The sequence below is a fragment of the Carex rostrata genome, chromosome 5 (assembly GCF_964058835.1).
Source record: "Carex rostrata chromosome 5, lpCarRost1.2, whole genome shotgun sequence".
NCBI lineage: Eukaryota > Viridiplantae > Streptophyta > Magnoliopsida > Poales > Cyperaceae > Carex > Carex rostrata.
The window spans coordinates 4,277,035-4,295,367 of record NC_135922.1 but is presented as its reverse complement, the minus strand read 5'-3'; the positions used below and the strand labels follow the sequence as shown (position 1 = coordinate 4,295,367).

Sequence of the window (18,333 nt, the reverse complement as noted above, 5' to 3'; positions counted from 1 at the left end):
CACAAGAATTATCTTCTGGTTACTTCATATGTCACTCTCCAATATATATACTTTTTTGAATGAAGTGATCTCTATGATCATCCCTTCCACTACCAAGTAATAAAGTGGTCACTATGCCATTTATTTTATTTTAAATAATAAAGTGATCTCTAACATTGGTCATCTATGGCCCATAAATGATATTTTGTCAGCACAATTCATCAGACTTGTATTTTGTAAAATTTATAATTTTTCATTCATTTTGAGTTAGGAGATGTATTTTATATCAAAATTCATCGTATATATGTAGAACCTAACCATGAATTTTACTTTATGGAATTTGCGCTCCTATTTTGTGGTCCAAATTAAAATATGATTGCTATTTTAATTGGCCAATTTGTCAATTAAATGACATCTTTGGCCAAGTTAATTAAATCTCAACTTTTTAGGGTACAATAGTGCCAAAAAAAAAAAAATTCAGCTCACTGCCAACATTGCATGAACCTATTGAGTCACACACAAGAACAATGTTAAAATCAAATTTAAATCCATAAATTAATTTCTGACAAATGTATTAGATATATAAAATATTTGACTTTAGCACAAATGGGAGAATTTTATAAATACACTAACATGCCATAATATTATGGACCTAAATAATAATTAATTTAAGGAATTAAATATGGATCAATTCTTATTGAGCTGCATCAATATGGACCCAAAATATCTGCTCATAGTCTGATTTGATTTGGTTCTCAACTAAATGGTGCAAATGAACAGAAACAACCAAATTGGTGTATGTTGTTTATAAGTATTCTTTGGCAGTTCATTTTTTGGGTTAATCTCACTAATCAGAATTCATATACATTCAAAAACTGTGAGAGAGAAAGAGAAACATAATGGGCTGTCTACTCGGTACTAGCATATCGATCAATAGTTGTTTGTCAACCTATTCGTGTGGATACTAATAGAGACCCAATTATTGTTGCTAGTATGTATATCCAACATGGAGAAAGAAGAGAAGAGATTGACTGCTCCTACGACTAGACAAAAATATTTGCTTCGTATATAGTGGTAAACTCTACTTATCTCGGAATTAATTTTATACATGGAATCTGAATTTCGGGTAGTGAACAAATCAAGATCTGAATCAAATTGTTGCAAATAAAACCTACCCGAATTCTCTACATTAATAGATCCAAATAATTTTGGAGAAACTAATTTCAAGCGACATTTCAAGTCATATAACATTACATAATATAAACAACCACAATATGGAAACATTATCATACATAATACGCTTGATTGACTTAATCTAAACAGACAATTTCTTTTGATTTAGATAAAAAAAAAACTTGAGAGCTACTTCGCTTCTTTAATCTTAAAATTCAAGGAGAGAGAGGAAAAAAAAAATCATCTGCCATCACCTGAGATTAATTGAGTGAAGGTATTACTATTTGTTATATCTGAGCAGCTCTCACCTGAAGTTGCAGTTCCATGGCTGACTACACTTGAAGGCATCCTTCTGACAAATGGGACCAATGGAAAGTGTGCCTGAGAAGTGCCGCTATCCTCTTGAAGCTGTAAGCAATACTCCAAATTCCATAAAACGTCTCCAATTGGAGGTCGATCCATCCCATATTCTTTCAAACACTTCTCAGTTATCTCCCCAAACTTTCTAAGCGAATTCTCTTTTATCTCTCCAACAAGCCTTGGATCAATTATTTCTTCTAATTGGCCTCGACTTAGCCACATCAACGCCCATTGAGCCAAATATATTTCCTCATCCCTTGGCAGGGATGGATCTATTACAGGTCTTGCACACAGCACCTCCAATAGCATCACACCAAAGGAATACACATCCGACCTGTCAGTTAGCTTTTGGGTCTTGACGTATTCTGGGTCAATGTATCCAACTGTACCTTTGACAGCAGTGCTGAAATGAGTCTCGCCTATAGAGGCACCCAACTTTGAAATACCAAAATCTGATACCATTGCCAAATAACCCTTCCCTAAAAGGATGTTGGTTGATTTTACATCGCGATGTATGATGGTTTGGAAGTAGCCGGTATGGAGGTAGTGCAAGCCTTTGGCTGCATCAATGCAAATCTCTAGCCTTTGCTTCCATGATAGAGATGACGATTCATTGCCATATAAATAATTTCTCAATGGACCCTTCTCCATGTATTCATACACGAGAATCATCTCTGAGCCCTCATCGCAGTATCCTATGAGCGATACAAGGTGGCGGTGACGAATTCGCGATAGAACTTCAATCTCGGTCTTGAATTCAGTAAAACCTTGTTGGGATCGGGATGAGGCCCGCTTCACCGCAACTTCAACTCCGTTGCTTAGTACACCCCTGTAGACCTTTCCAAACCCACCTACTCCAATTAAGTTTTTTTCATCAAAGTTGTCTGTCGCCATTTTAATTTCAGCAAAGGGGATGAGCAATTCCAGATCAACTCTAGGTGATGCACCAATAGTTGTTGCGCCACCTGATTTGCTGGAATTATCAATTGGATTGACACCTCCGGTCATAGGAGACCACAATGGGTGCGTCTCCTTCACATCTGGTGTACGTTTTTGGTGTCGTTTCTTAATTGAGACAACAACAATACATGACAATATCAGGGCTATGACAATGACACCACCAATAGTGGCTCCAAGAATAACAGCTCGAGAAATATTTTTACCGGCAAAAAGATTAGTTGTGCCACCGAGATTATTTACTTTGAAAATCTCCAATCCGTTAAGAAGAGCATTATTTATTTTACTACGTATCCTATCCATACTAATGCTCACTGTTATGTTTCTTGTAACATGTGCAATAAAATCAATATAGAATGGCTCCTGTGGATTGGTGGTATAGTCAGATATTTTCAGGTTCTTAATAAGAGCTGAATAATTCATGATATAGACTATAAAAACAAGCCCTTCATCTAGACTATTGGTCTCTGATATAATATCACAAAAATGTAATCGAATAAGATATTGATACCCCGAGTCTACTCTGAAACTCCATGTGATGTTCATGTTAAAACCAGGATTGGAGACGAACTCAACATCAGAGACGTTCATTGTTCGTGCCGTTTTATAAACAGTCGGTGGGGCTATCTCCTCTGACCTCCCTTGTGAAGGAACATAGTGTGGGCTCGTAGACACTGATGTTTTATTAGAGCCATCAGCACTATAGATGTATAGGTCATCAGTAACCCAAGTTCGCCACATTGTATCACTCTCTGGAGTGATCAAGGGGCCTGGCATGTTTACCCGATACATGGTTTCCAGTGCCTGCTTGACTATGTCCCCACTTATTGTGGTGTCGCCGATGGGTGTTGGTGACGACCGGTTAAGCATCTCTTGTGGGGCAGTGAAGGCTTCTATAGCACTAACAAAAGCAATTGATTTACTCTGAGGAATGAACTGGACTTCCATGTTGCTAGAATCTGTCCAAAGAAAGAACTCCTTGATTGTGGGTGAAGTTGTATCAGAGACGGTGAAATTGTCGAGCAATATGTAGTTCAGAGCATGCACACTGAACTTGGCAGTTGACAATTCATAAGATGGAGCTGAAAAGGGGAGAAAGTGGAGGCGGAGCACATTAAAAGCATTGGGGTCCATATTAAATTTGTAGGTGAAATTAGAGTAAGATGCGCGAGCAGTGGAATAGAGAGATCCTGTAAAGTTATTGTTTGGATTTGAAAGAGAGATAGTGTTTCCACTAGATATGAGGTTTGAACCATCATCGGATTTGAAAATGCGAGGAGGGGAGTCATTGGAGAGATTAATGAACCTTGTGGCACCGCAGTCTATGTAGTAAAAGGTGTTTGGTGTGAAAGAAGTAGCAGTAGCAGTAGAGAGAAGGGAGAGCAGAAGGGAAAGGAGAAGAGGTGTTCGATGAAATGCCACCATTGGAGATAGATTTGGTTGGTATGTGCTCGTGTGGAAAAATAAGGGGCTAATTGAGGTGGAGAGCAGCAAATGGTGTGTAAAATAATTCATGAACTATAAAATATAAATAATATGCTCTGTTTTTGTTCGCACGCACTAATTGAGTGGGAATATTGATTGATTGACACAAAGAATATGAGGGTAAGGAATTTCCTGGGGGGACACGGATTTCCTGAGCCCACACACTTTATGAGGGTAAGAAATCTCTTTGTTGCTTCAGAATATATTCGTTGCAAAATTAAAAGAAAGCTTCCAAAATGGAGCCAACTAGCGCTAGATGGTTATTTACTTTCAAAATATTCCCCCGTCCCCAATATGAGGATAAGAAATTGAGAAAAGGTTTTTGTCCACAGCCTTCTGTCCACCATTTGTCCACAGCGCTATCCATCCCGTGTTTAACTAAATTTAACGGACACCGGTCCCCACTTCTAACCACTTACTCCGCCTATTTAACCTTCCTTCCGTGCCTCTATTCTCATTTTCAAAATATTTCTTCTCCGATCAACTTGTTTCCTTTCTGATTTCTGAAGCGATTTCTTTCCTACGGAGATAAAAATTTCTTAATCTAAAAATCGATCGATATCTGAAAAAGGATTTCTTCTCCGATATCTTAAATTTCTGAGGCGATTTCTTCTCCGTAAAGCGGCTAAAAATTTCTGAGGCGATTTCCTTGTTTTCGTTGTTTCTCCGATTTCCTTATTCTTCCGATATCTTAAATCGATCGATATCTTAAATCTTTCTGAAAGTTAGTAAGTTATATCTGAAAAAGGATTGGACCGATTGATCGTGGAGCGCGATCGAATAGAAGTTGTTTTTGTTGAAGAGCACGGAAAAATTCAAATCTAGTAAGTTATTTCTGTTGAATTTGTTGTTTTCGTTATATGCAGTAACAGATCTAGCATTTCAAATGAAATATGGAGGAAAGAGATGATAGAGATGAGATATGGAGTATTGATCTGTTAATTTTACTGTATTGCCCCGTTAATTTTACAGTATTCATCTGTCATTTTACAGTATTCATCTTGTGGAAATCTGGAGGAAATAGATGATAGAGAGGCGATATGGAGTATTAATCTGTTAATTTTACAGTATTTCCTTGTTAATTTTACAGTATTCATCTTGTCATTTTACAGTATTCATCTTGTGGAAATCTGGAAGAAAGAGATGATAAAGAGGCGATATGGAGTATTGATCTGTTAATTTTATAGTATTGCCCCGTTAATTTTACAGTATTCATCTTGTCATTTTATAGTATTCATCTTGTGGAAATATGGAGGAAAGAGATGATAGAAAGGCGATATGGAGTATTGATTTGTTAATTTTACAGTATTTATCTTGTAATTTTACAGTATTCATCTTGTAATTTTACAGTATTCATATTGTGAAAATCTGGGAGGAAAAAGATGATAGAAATGCTTCTTACTCATCCGAACAATATTCAATTGAAAATTCTACTGTATACAAGATTCAATTTTACAGTATACAAGATTCAATTGTAAATTTTACTGTGTAGAAGATTCAATTTTACAGTATACAAGATTCAATTGAAAATTTTACAGTATACAAGATTCAATTTTACAGTATACAAGATTCAATTTACAGTATACAATATTCAATTTTACAGTATACAATATTCAATTTTACAGTATACAAGATTCAACCCAGTGTTAATAACCGCTAATAACTAACTCTAACTGCCTATAACTTCCTATAACTGTAATTTCCGAAAGTACAGTTTGAAAGTACATTTATTTTGTCATGTTGTGCAAGTTGCAATCTTTTTCTAACTATCATGGGACCACTTCAAATAGTTGCTGGATGTTTTATGATTAAGTGATATATTTTATGTGATATATTATATAATTATACAGCATGTAGAAGTAATTTTACAGTATTCGCGCAAGTCAAAGCTGTGGACAAATGGTGGACAAAAGACTGGACAATTAGACGCCTCACATGACATTTTACATGGCGCACACACTTTGTGAGGGTATGAAATTTTCTCTGTCCTTCACATGAATTGCGTCGGAATTGGCCGAACTGAATCAGAAACTTGGACAGTTTTGCCAAAAGCTTGTTTTATACTAAAAATAAGAAAAAAAATAATAAAAAAATAATTTGTCAACAACTTCTGTTGAGACAAATGATTACAATCAAATAATCCATTAATACAATATAATACACACTTTTCAAAATTTATATTTAAATAAAGTTATGCATTCTTATCGCAAAAGAAAACTTAGTGCAGTGGTAGGTTGTTTGGTTGACAATAATGACCGGAATAAAAACATTTGTGCGGTTCGGCCAATGGTATGACCGGAATAAAAATGTTTCGGTCGAAATTTGACTGAAATGGGACCGTTTCAGATCAAATTGGACAAAAAATTCACATACCATCTAACTTGGCCTGAAATTGATCCGTACAGCCCGATTTCGGTCCGGAAGGGTCAATTTTTCATTCTATCCTTCTATGATATTTTCCTTGTCTTTTATAATGATTTGCAATTTTACAATATACTAACACTATTACGTACTACCTATATTCAACATTTTTTATTAAGTAAAATTTAATTCAGATTTAAATACCAAGAAAATTAACATGAACTACAAGGTAATTTCCATTATGTGATTTGCTATCTTGCCATTATTAGATATTTGATGGAAAACCACAACTATTTGCAAAGAGGGGCTGGTGTTAAGTTGTCTCTTGCATTTTTGACTTGCATCTGAAAATTGATGCGGAACACAGATTTTTTCCAATAAAGGAAGAAGCAGTGAACACGGTGATATTATATAGATTTTTATCGACTTTTTTGGCTAAATATTTACCTTCAGGATATATAACTGATTTGCCATTTCCCCTAGGAAGCAAGGGTAATAAAATGCATGCAATAATTGAGAATTCCATTTGCTTGATAAATTTTTTTTTTTATATAATGTCCTTAATGATTGGTTGTATGCTGGTAAATGTAGGCAAGTGTGCAGCTGAATTGATACTAAAATATTGCATTTGCAGAAATGTTATTTCCAAATTTGAGCATGACTTTTCCAATGCACTAGGTTCCAAATACAATATCAAGTACATAATGAGAAATTATTATCAATTTATCATTGCAGTGTTATGCTATCCTATGCAAAATTTCTTGATGCCATCACAAAATAGAATAGTTTTATTAATATTTCTTGATGTCCAACATAAAGAACATAATCAATTGAAGAACCCAGCATATATATAGAAGAAATAGGATTTGATACGACCATAATTTTTACTTTTTCAGGTTTGTAAAAGCAATGTATAACAATTATCTTCTCGTCACTTTATGTGTCACTCTCGAATAAATATACTTTATTAAAATAAAGTTATATTCTTGTCACTTTATTTTATAAAAATGATAAAGAGTTCACTAAGGCTAGTCATCTTTGGCCCACGCATGATATTTTGTCAGCACCTCACATGATATATTCCTTACCCATATCTTTTAGAATGATACGCAACTTTACAATAAACTATTACTTAATTTTTTTAATTAAATCAAATTAAATTGAGAATTAAATTTATAAATAAATAACAGCTATATGTCGAAAAATAGAAAGAACGAAATTCTTTATCAATACTCTTCTTAATTTATCCTCCACCTGAGTAATAAAAATGTTAAAAAAAAAAAATACGAAGACAGACACCTGGCTTGTTGAAAAATAGAAAGAACAAAATTATTTATCATGACTCTTATTAATTTTATCCTCCACCTGTCTGATAAAAAGAATATAAAAATGCACATCTTTATGGAGTTGACTTGCAGTCTTCTCCCAGTCTGCACTCCACCAATAAAAGAGCACATCTTTAGTTTTTCTACCTTCTCTCTCTTTCGATCGTTTCAAATCAACACAATAGAAGAACCGAGAAAGAATTGGCAACTATTCAAGATTGAAGACTTGAAGACACTTCTTCCTTAGATAATACTTTCTTTTTCTGCTTTAGACTTTAAGAGCTTTCTCTTGTTCAACTCCAGAATTTGCACACTATTCTACTCTAATTTCTGAACTTACACAACTAAAACATGCATACTAAATTCTATTACATAAGGGGCTTATATAGTAATCCTAATGGTATAGCCAAGGCGGTAATGGAGGCTATCTTTAGCATTTTGAGGTTATTTTTAGCCTCTAATACTACAAATAACATCGTCATAAATAAACTTCCAATCATAGCAAGTCTGTCACGGCTGTAGGTTCGCCCTTCTAGAAGGTTACTGCTCAACGGTTGAGATTTAATCTAACCAAGACAGTCCACGGATACAATCCGTGTGCGGCCTAGGCACTAAGCCCGTATACGGCCTACTTCAATCGGCACGGCACCTGACTTAGTTGATTTTTCTGTGTTTTCACCATGTTGTATGTTGTGCACTTCGTGTGAGGTGTTGCATACTCCATGCGATGTCTTATTTTGACGCTTCTTCAGAATTAGTCTAAATATGACATTTTTTACTCTATTTTCGGCCTAAATACGCAACTTTCTCCAAAACCTGACAAAATAGCCTAAAAACACGTTTGCGATGAATAATTCAGAAAAATGGCTACTTTGCATACGCTTCTTTGACATTTTCCGTACTTAAAAGTAGTGATTTTCGCTATATAATTAATTAGCGCTTATAAGTTGTATTGTATTTGATATTACAAAAATAAAATACCTTGCAATTAAGAATGGACATTACAAATTTTTAGTTATTTTATCATCTTTTGCATTTCATAACTTTTTTTTTCATTTTTTCCATACTGACATGACCTAATTCGTACTGTAATGTTATTCTGCGTTCCAATAATCTGCACCCCAAATTAATTTATTTATCATATAGTTTTTAATAAAAGTATTGAAGTCTAATTATATATTAGTTTACAAAGTATATTTCATACTAATGTTGATTTCTTTTAAAGCTTATATGTTTACAAACTTCCTGTACTCTTTCAATTATTACGTGTGAATGACATATCCCTTAGATAGTGTGATTTATATATTTGGGATTCTCAGGATTATCTCTTACTTTCTCAAATTTAATAAGTGTAGTTGTGTGCACTATTCTGAGTTTGTCCCATCTAGAATTGTCACCAATTCAACAAAAATTTCAATTTTAAAGGTAATTTTAAAGAAAAGAATTAAAAGGTAATTAATCCTAATCATTTTTATTACAGAAAATATCTTCTAGTCCCATGCATGCAAATAATCAGTGGCAAACATCGCCTGAAAAGCATCTTATCTTATTTCAAAAATCCCAATGTTAACACGATCATTAGCATTAAATATTTTTCTCAAAAAAGAAGCATTATAATTAAAATTACAATTATACCATCAATCAATTCAAGCCGGGTGTTCATGAGTCAGAAAAACAGTTTAAAAAAGAAGCATTATAAATAGAGTGGATATGTGTAAGAATTTATTTTCATTAAATCTGCTGGTACGGTCATGAGTAAGAAAAATAATTTCATTATCTTATCAGAAAAGAATACGGGTTAAAACTATTTTTGTTACTAGAGGGTAATTCATAAATATAAAATTATATATATGTAATAAAAATTTGGCAATGCGTTTGTGCCAGTTGGTTATTACATACTCCATAAATAAAATAATTTAGTTGTTTAAATTTGCCTCTTTTTCTAAATCCTCCGTAAATTAAAAAGTTTCAAACATACTCTCAATTTTTTTTAAAGTGCTTAAACTGTCAGAATTCTGAGCGGTCCTAATAATTCTTATAAAACCATCAGGAATTTTGACGGTTCTGGATTTATTAAATAATCCGTCAGAATTCCTAGAGGTTCGCTACAAAAATACCCCACACAAACCCAACAGATAAAAAAAAAGGGAGAAAATAAGCAATTTTGGAGACAATTTTACAATCCTAAACATTTAATTTTCACTTCAATTTTTATTTGCGCAAATTTTGATTTCCATTAGAAAATTCTTTGAGAATATTTGGATTCAAAATTTGAAACTCTTTAGCAAAGCTGCACAAACTATTAACCCTAAAAATTCTTATTCCTTTTTCTGAATAGAGTGGAAAATAATTATTTTAGAAAAATCTTTTATTGTCTTTCCAAAATATTTACCAATGTTTTATGAATCTTGGAGGAAAATAGTAAAAATAAGGTCTTCCAACCTTTTTTTTTTCCTTCATCTTTTACCGGAATTAAATGCAACTCTTATATGAAAAATTAATCGCTTTTTAATTTAAATGCACACTAAATTAATGTCTTTTTTATTTGAAAAATCAATAACTCCACTCAATGCCCATATATATATATATAACAATTTTTGAGTTACAACAAGTTAGAATAGGCATTTTTTACATTTTCAAAGTCCAAATCGTCGATCCAAACCGTTAGATGTGATCTCTACAATAAAATGTGCTTGGAGACCAAATTTTACATTTTTTGGAATTTTTTACTATTTATTAAGATGGGTACAAAAACTAGTCAAATTCATACTATTGAATTTTGTACCCATCTTAATAAATAGTAAAAAAATTCCAAAAAATGTAAAATTTGGCCTCCAAGCATATTTTATTGTAGAGATCACATCTAACAGTTTGGATCGACGATTTAGACTTTGAAAATGTAGAAAATACTTGTTGTAACTCAAAAATTGTTGTAACTTGATCCCTCCTCATATATATATATATATATATATATATATATATATATGAGGAGGGTTCAAATGCCTCCATGTTTTTGTGCCTTCATCATGCCTCCATCTTTCTCCATTATTTTCAAAGTTCAAACAGTCGATCCGAACCGCTCAACCTAACCTCCATACTAAAATATGTTTGGAGACCAAATTTTATATTTTTATGATTTTTTTTTTACTATTTTTTTAGATAGGTACAAAAATACTGCTTTTAGATGGTTCATATTTACTGATTTTGTACCTATCTAAAAAAATAGTAAAAAAATTCCTAAAAATATAAAATTTGGTCTCCAAACATATTTTAGTATGGAGGTTAGGTTGAGCAGTTCGGATCGACTGTTTGAACTTTGAAAATGATGGAGAGAGATGGAGGCATGATGGAGGCACAAAAACATGGAGGCATTTGAACCCTACTCATATATATATATAGAGTCTGGCTAATTTTGTCACACCCCAAATCCACCGGGTCTGACAGCCTGCCGCGTGTATAAATCAAGCGTCACATATACACGCAAGGCAGTGGATCTTTTATATGCATTACCAATATCCTCATTTGCTGCGTCCGTGTAATGAACCTGAAAATAATCGGGGAGAGGGGGTGAGAATAAATCCTCAGTGCGAAATTTGTCACAGTTTAGATTATTGGACTTGCAATCAAACTCTATATTCAAAAATAAAACCCAAACAATAACAATGCAAACAGATATATATAATCATAAATAACAGAATGCCAATGCTCGACAACAATTAATCAACCTGAAACACAGTTCACGGAATTTCCAAGATGAATTTCAAAACACAACATATATTTTGGCTTAACTCATTTCATTAGGACTGGTAGCAACCACATATGTTCTTTTGAGCTGAACCGTTATCAAACCCACATCTGTAGGGTTACAGACGCCTACAGATGGCCAACCAAGCTGGACCCTTTATCAGACACCCATCTGCAATTGCTGTTTGGCTTAACCATTTCCTAAGGTCCGGTTACAAGTCACCAATACAGGTCAACTTGACAAATGCAATCACATGGAATCAAAGTTACCTATACAGGTCAACTTTGCTAAATCTCACGCAAATATATATCAAAGCCACACATACAGGTCAGTCTCGCAAAATCATAACAGGTCAACGCATAAGTCAGCAGCGTCACCTTATCCAGCCACCTAAACAGGTCGGTCTGGCAAATTCTAACAGGTCAACGCATAAGTCAGCAGCGTCACCTTATCCAGCCACCTAAACAGGTCGGTCTGGCAAATTCTAACAGGTCAACTGTAACATTAAAAAAAAAAAAATAAATAAATAAATAAAATACAAAATGTATGAAGATATTTTTCAAGAAAATAAATAAAGTCAATGTTATTTATTGAAAAATGCTGAAAAATATAAAGAGGCAAATATTTGAAAGTTATAAGTGATATGAGATAGATATATGTAAAGAAGTAACATTTCGAATGTACAATCTTTTGTTTTATAAGTAATTTTGGACTAATTTGTAAGATTTAGAAATTTAGAGGATGAATTTACAAGATGAATTTTTAATGATATATGGGACCGACGTTTTTGTTTCCATCTTTATCTCTTTCTTTTCTCTTCTAATTCCACCGTATACCTCTCTTTCTCTCTAGAAGGTTTATTATATTTTATTCATTTCAATCCTCTTCCATAACTCTCTTTGGCTCTTCTTACCTTGCGCAAAAGAGAAGGAAACAGAGAGATTTTCTCTCTCCCTCTAGTGAGCTAATCTCCTGTGATTTAAATTGATGTTCATGTCCCTCTTTGCTCGCTATATTCAGCGATTGCACTGGGTATATATCTCTCTCAGTTTTACTTCCTCTGTACCCGACCTAGGGTTTGTCTATTTGATAACCTTGAGACTTGAGTAGGCAATCTATTTGGTGCTATAAACTGAGTTGAGCTCTTGTTGATTGATTGAAAGTTATTTACTTTATTTCCTTTATCGGGTTATCACCCGTTAGCATGGTTAGTTATTGAACTTTGAGTTTGTTCTTGTTGACTTGATTTGCAATCTCTGAGAAGTATAAAGATTGTTAATTTGATTGAATTCTTAGTGCTCAGACCATAATTTGTACCTTACGGTACCAACCTCAAATGATTTTGTGTCAATGAATACCATATTGTCCTTGTTATTTGATGCATCTAAAATAATTGAAAGGGGATTAAGTTGTTGTTTATACATGTACCAACATATACATGAGCTGTTACTTGAATATGGGTGCCAAGGTTAAAGTTGCAAACTTTGTTTTGTGCAAATTTACTCATGTCAGAGGGACTAAAGTGAATAATGAAAAATATGAAGTATATGATCAGCTATAGAATGAAATGCATGAAATTAAGGAGCATTCGGCTCTTACTTATAAGAAAAATGAATTGTGATTTTGTCTTGAGTTTGCTCTAAAAGAAAATAAAATAGATTTAGACTAGGTATATGTGGATTTGAACTTTGATATTCAGACAGCTTAACTTGAACTTAAATTTATTATGCATAGTTAAATTATTGGACTGAAATGAAGATAAGTTAAAGAGATCAAGGAAATAATAGAATAAATAATAAATGAATTAACATAGGTACTGTTATAAATTATACAAGATGAGGGGATAAGTATACATGTGCTTTATTATATATATATTGGTAAATTTAATTGATTTCAGAGAGCAAAATTAATAGAATGTATATAATTATGATATAGGCATACTTACAGAAGAAATTGACGAGATGAATATTCAGGAAGAACAGATTGCTATAGATTTTACCTATTGCCCTACGATATCAGGTGCGGGGTTACTGGACTTGTTTGATATTACATTTTTAAGAATTAAATTGTTATTCCTTTGTCATGTCGAATGATTGTTTGCTGCATTATTTGAGATGTGTGAATCATGTGCATAGCCCAATCAAATTATAACTGAATTTTGTGTGATATTGTTGACCTATCATTTTGTACGGTTTACCGTTTGTATGAATCTCCTATTCTGAAATATGATTGAGTCACCACAAGTTTATGTTTATGGAAATATGTTGAGCTCTGCAAAGTCTAGGAGCTATAGACTAGACTTTGGTTACGGAATCCTTATGTGCATATGGTGAACGGCCCTCGCTAATCCCAGTACCGGTTGGGAGGGGGAATCTGATTCTGATTCTGATTTTGATTCTGATGGTGAATATGGGTGACTATAAAGAGACGTCTGATTGATGTCATATCCAGTTTGGGACCGGAATGACAGGTTTGTTTAATGTGTTGAGAATTACCGATTCCGAGTTTATTGCATACGAAATATTATCTGACTATGAACCAGACTTTAAATAACGGTATAAGCCTAAGCACATCAGATGAGGGTCAGTGGATGGTACTGAGTACCAGCAGGTGTGGGTTTAGCGTGGCCACCTGCGTGACAAGCTGGTGGATCATCTGTTTGTGTTACCAGACATAATAATCTATGATTAAGCCAAATATATCTCTGTTGAGCTTCATTTGAGATTCTGTGAGTTGAGATTCGATTGAATACTGTGATTGAGCATTTGCATTCACTTATATATAAACTGAACTGTTAATGTTAAGTTGCAAGGATTTAATTCTAGACATGGATTGATTGCAAGTGCAGTGGCCTGATTGTGGCAAATTCGCACTGGGATATAATATTTATATTATTTCTCACCCCCACCCTTTGGGTTATTTTCAGGTTTATTACACGGATACGGAGAGACGGTTTTGGATTGCATCTGACAGCATAACCACATAATACTGAGGTTTTGGGTTGTTATAACTGACAGGATGCGGGAGACATTTCTAAAATATATAGTTTGCCGTATTATGTCAGATAATTTCATAAATATTGGGATGTGGTTAATATGTAATGGTGTTATTGGTAATGCATATAAAAGATCCACTGCCTTACGTATATGTTTTAATAAATATACGTGGGAGGCTGTTATACCCGATTTGGGGTGTGACATCAACGCATAAGTCAGCAGCGTCACCTTATCCAGCCACCTAAACAGGTCAGCCTGGCAAATTCATAAACACAGGTCAACGGATAGGTCACCGTTACCTTATCCAGCCACCTAAACAGGTCGGCCTGGCAGATTCATTCACATCAAGAACAATTAATAGAACTAATCAAATAATAACCATACCAACATGCCAATTAACCTTAATCGAACAATTCAATCATTCTCATTTATGCAAGAATCAATATGCAGCATGAATTCCAAAATATGCAACAATTAATCATTCAACATGACAAACGAATAAACAGTTTAATTCCTGAAAATAAAGTATCAAACAAGTCCAAGAATCCCGCACCTTAGTATGACGAGCGTACCGCTTAATTTAAAGATCAGGCGTCTCGAATTGCCTCGCGAAATCTTGCTCGACTGAGCCTACACCTATATTATACGTTTACTTGGTTTAGTTCGGTTACATTATCAAAACTTAAATTCCAAAAGCCGTCTTTTAATTCGTCAATTCTTTTATACCTTTCGGCTCATTTATAATCATTTAATTCAAGTCCAATTCCAAATTTACATATACACATCATGTCATATTCATTTCAATATTACAAGGCTTATGAAATTACAAGTCCAATTCACCTTATTTATCCAATTAAACATTCAAAGGCCCAATTTACTCAATTATTTCACTTTGGCCCATTTACGTATCAATTATTTTATTCCAATTCAATTTAATTAAAGGCCCATAATTTAGCAAAGGTTTACGCCTCTAATTAACAATTCACAATTTATTCCAAGTCCATTTATAACATTTCTAATGCATAGGCCGGCCATTTATTCAGAACCTCACATTTTCACATTTAGGCTATTAATTTATATTACTCTACATAAGGCCTTATATTTTACAATTCAGACCCCTAAATATAATTAGTTTGCAATATGGTCCCTGCCAGTTCAAAGGCTGGTATACACACAAAAAATTCAGCACAATACCAGTGGTATCACTGGGCCAGTACCGACTGGTACCAGCAGCACATACACAACAACAACATGGATGTACTAGTCGAAATTTACCAGTACAACATCAACACAGAACCAGCAAACCAGAACAAGTCACAGGTCAGATCAGAATAGACACACCAGAAATCAACAACACGGCTCAAGCCTCAAGTCAGCACCATTTGTCGGGAAAATCAACAACCCGAGCAAAGGTGAAATTAACTACAATTCCCTTTAATTAATACAAATCACCATGGTTCTATATTTTACAATTCCGACCATTAATAAAATCATTTTGCAATATAACCCCTTATACTTAATTTATTCGAGCAATTCGATCGAGTCGGGAAAATCAACAACCCGTACTCGAAACTAACTAATTCACATCCTACGACATTAATCAATTCATCAAGACACAAATCAAGAATTTTAGAAATTAACCGAAAGAGAAAATGCCGAAAGAAAGTGATCGGTTCCGAGGGTTTCGCCTCGCCTTGCGGCCATCTCACTCGAGCACTATCAAGCATCAGAACAGCACCAAGCAAGCACCAAGGCAGCACCAAGGCAGCACCAAGCCTAAACCCTAGTTTCTAGGGTTTCACGAGAGGGGAGGGGAGGCGGGAAAAGAGGAGGGGCAGGGGTTTCGGCCGGGTCTGGTGGGTCGGACCGAGAAGGAAAGAGAAGAGAGAGTGGGGCGGCGGCGGCGGTTGGCCGTGGCAGCGGCGGAAAGGGAGGGGCGGAGCCCTGTTTTTGGCAGAGAAGGGAGGAGAGGGGGCGGGGGCTGCAGCTCTCACTGCCAGAGAAGAGAGGAGAGCAAGGGGAGCGGTTTCGGTGGGTTCGCCGGCGACGGGAGAGGGGAGGGGCGGAGCCCTCCCTGGTTTGGCGTAGACAGGGGAAGGGGACGGGCTTGGGGGGGGGTTCTGTTTCTGTCACGGGTAGGGGGAGAGGAGAGAAAGAGAGAAGGAAGAGGGTGGGGTATTAAATGACTGCTTTAAGATTCGTGCTGGGTGGGATGGGTGGTTAATAAAATTCTAACATTTAATTTACAACATTTAAGATCCGTGTTGAAATAAATCTAAGGGTTCAGAAAATTTCTGAACGATCGTTAAATTAATTAAACTTTTTATTTAAGTCAAATGATCGATTTATCAATTTTAATCAAGTTTTAAAATTTCGGAATGTAACAAATTTGCTGCTAGCAGCAGTTTGCTAAACTGCTGCCAGAACTGTGAACCGTCTGATTTGGTTTTAGATTTATGCTTGATGATTACTTCAGTTTGCGGAAATAAGAACTTAACGGAGTCCGTCAATGCAACTCTGTAATCAAAGTTCTGTTTTAAATTTTCCTTCAATTTCTTTCATGCTGAACCAAAAAAATTAATAAAAAGCTAAACAGAACTTTGATTACAGAGTTGTATTGACGGACTCCGTTAAGTTCTTATTTCCGCAAACTGAAGTAATAATCAACCGTAAATCTAAAACCAAATCAGACGGTTCACAGATCTGGCAGCAGTTTGCTAAAATGTTGCCAGTAGCAAATTAGCCAGACTCTATAGATATATATATATATAGAGATAGGCTAATGTGCTTCCATAAGCACTTGGCCCGAAGTGCTGCCACCCATTTTCGATTTTTCAAAATCCAAACAGTCGATCCGAACCGTTCATCTTGTTCTCCATATTAATATCTGCTTGGAGACCAAATTTTACACTTTTTGGAATTTTTTTGCTATTTATTAAGCCACTTTGAAAATCGCTGATCCAACGGTGAACCCCTGATTTTACTGTTTGGCAAGCCACCGTTGGATCAGCGATTTTCAAAGTGGCTTAATAAATAGAAAAAAAATTCCAAAAAATGTAAAATTTGGTCTCCAATCAGATATTAATATGGAGAACAAGATGAACGGTTCGGATCGACATTTTGGATTTTGAAAAATCGAAAATGGGGTGGCAGCACTTCGGGCCAAGTGCTTATGGAAGCACATTAGCCTATCTCTATATATATATATATATATATATATATATATATATATATATATATATATGAGATAGGCTAATGTGCTTTCGGTAGCATATGGGCCGAAATACACACGGTCCAAATTTGAAATTTCAAAATCCAAACGGTCAATCCGAACCGTTCATCTTCTTGCCCATATTAATATCTGATTGGAGACCAAATTTTACAATTTTCTGAATTTTTTTACTATTTATTAAGCCACTTTGAAAATCACTAATCCAACGGTTTTACTGTTTTGTGCAGCCACCGTTGGATCAACAATTTTGTAAAATACTTAATAAATAGTAAAAAAATTCAGAAAAATGTAAAATTTGGTCTCCAAGCAGATATTAATATGGAGAAGAAGATGAACGGTTCGGATTGACCGTTTTGATTTTGAAATTTCAAATTTGGACTGTGTGTATTTCGGCCCATATGCTACCGAAAGCATATTAGCCTATCTCTATATATATATATATATATATATATATATATAGAGTAAGGCTTGGGTGCTATGGATAGCATAGAGGGCTATCGTGCTACGGCTCAATATTCGACTTTTCAAAATCCTAACGGTCGATCCGAACCGTTCATCTTGTTTTCCATATTAATATGTGTTTGGAGACCAAATTTTACATTTTTTTTTTAAATTTTACTATTTTTTTAGCTAGGTAGAAAATCACTTGATCTAAAAAATTATGCACCATTAAGATATTTGATTTTCTACCTATCTAAAAAAATAGTAAAAAAATTTCAA

At 34.6% G+C, this 18,333-nt stretch overlaps 1 long non-coding RNA gene and 1 pseudogene across 1 annotated transcript; one reads left to right on the top strand and one right to left on the bottom strand.

The window, feature by feature from the left end:
- Positions 1-1,254: 1,254 nt before the first annotated feature.
- LOC144554798 (putative receptor-like protein kinase At5g59700 pseudogene) lies at positions 1,255-3,979 on the bottom strand (annotated as a pseudogene).
- Positions 3,980-11,993: 8,014 nt separating this feature from the next.
- On the top strand, positions 11,994-14,520 carry LOC144554645 (uncharacterized). Its single transcript, XR_013511686.1, has 3 exons — positions 11,994-12,417; positions 13,321-13,404; positions 14,312-14,520. It is a non-coding gene; the product is annotated as an uncharacterized LOC144554645 (long non-coding RNA).
- The last annotated feature ends 3,813 nt before the right edge of the window (positions 14,521-18,333 follow it).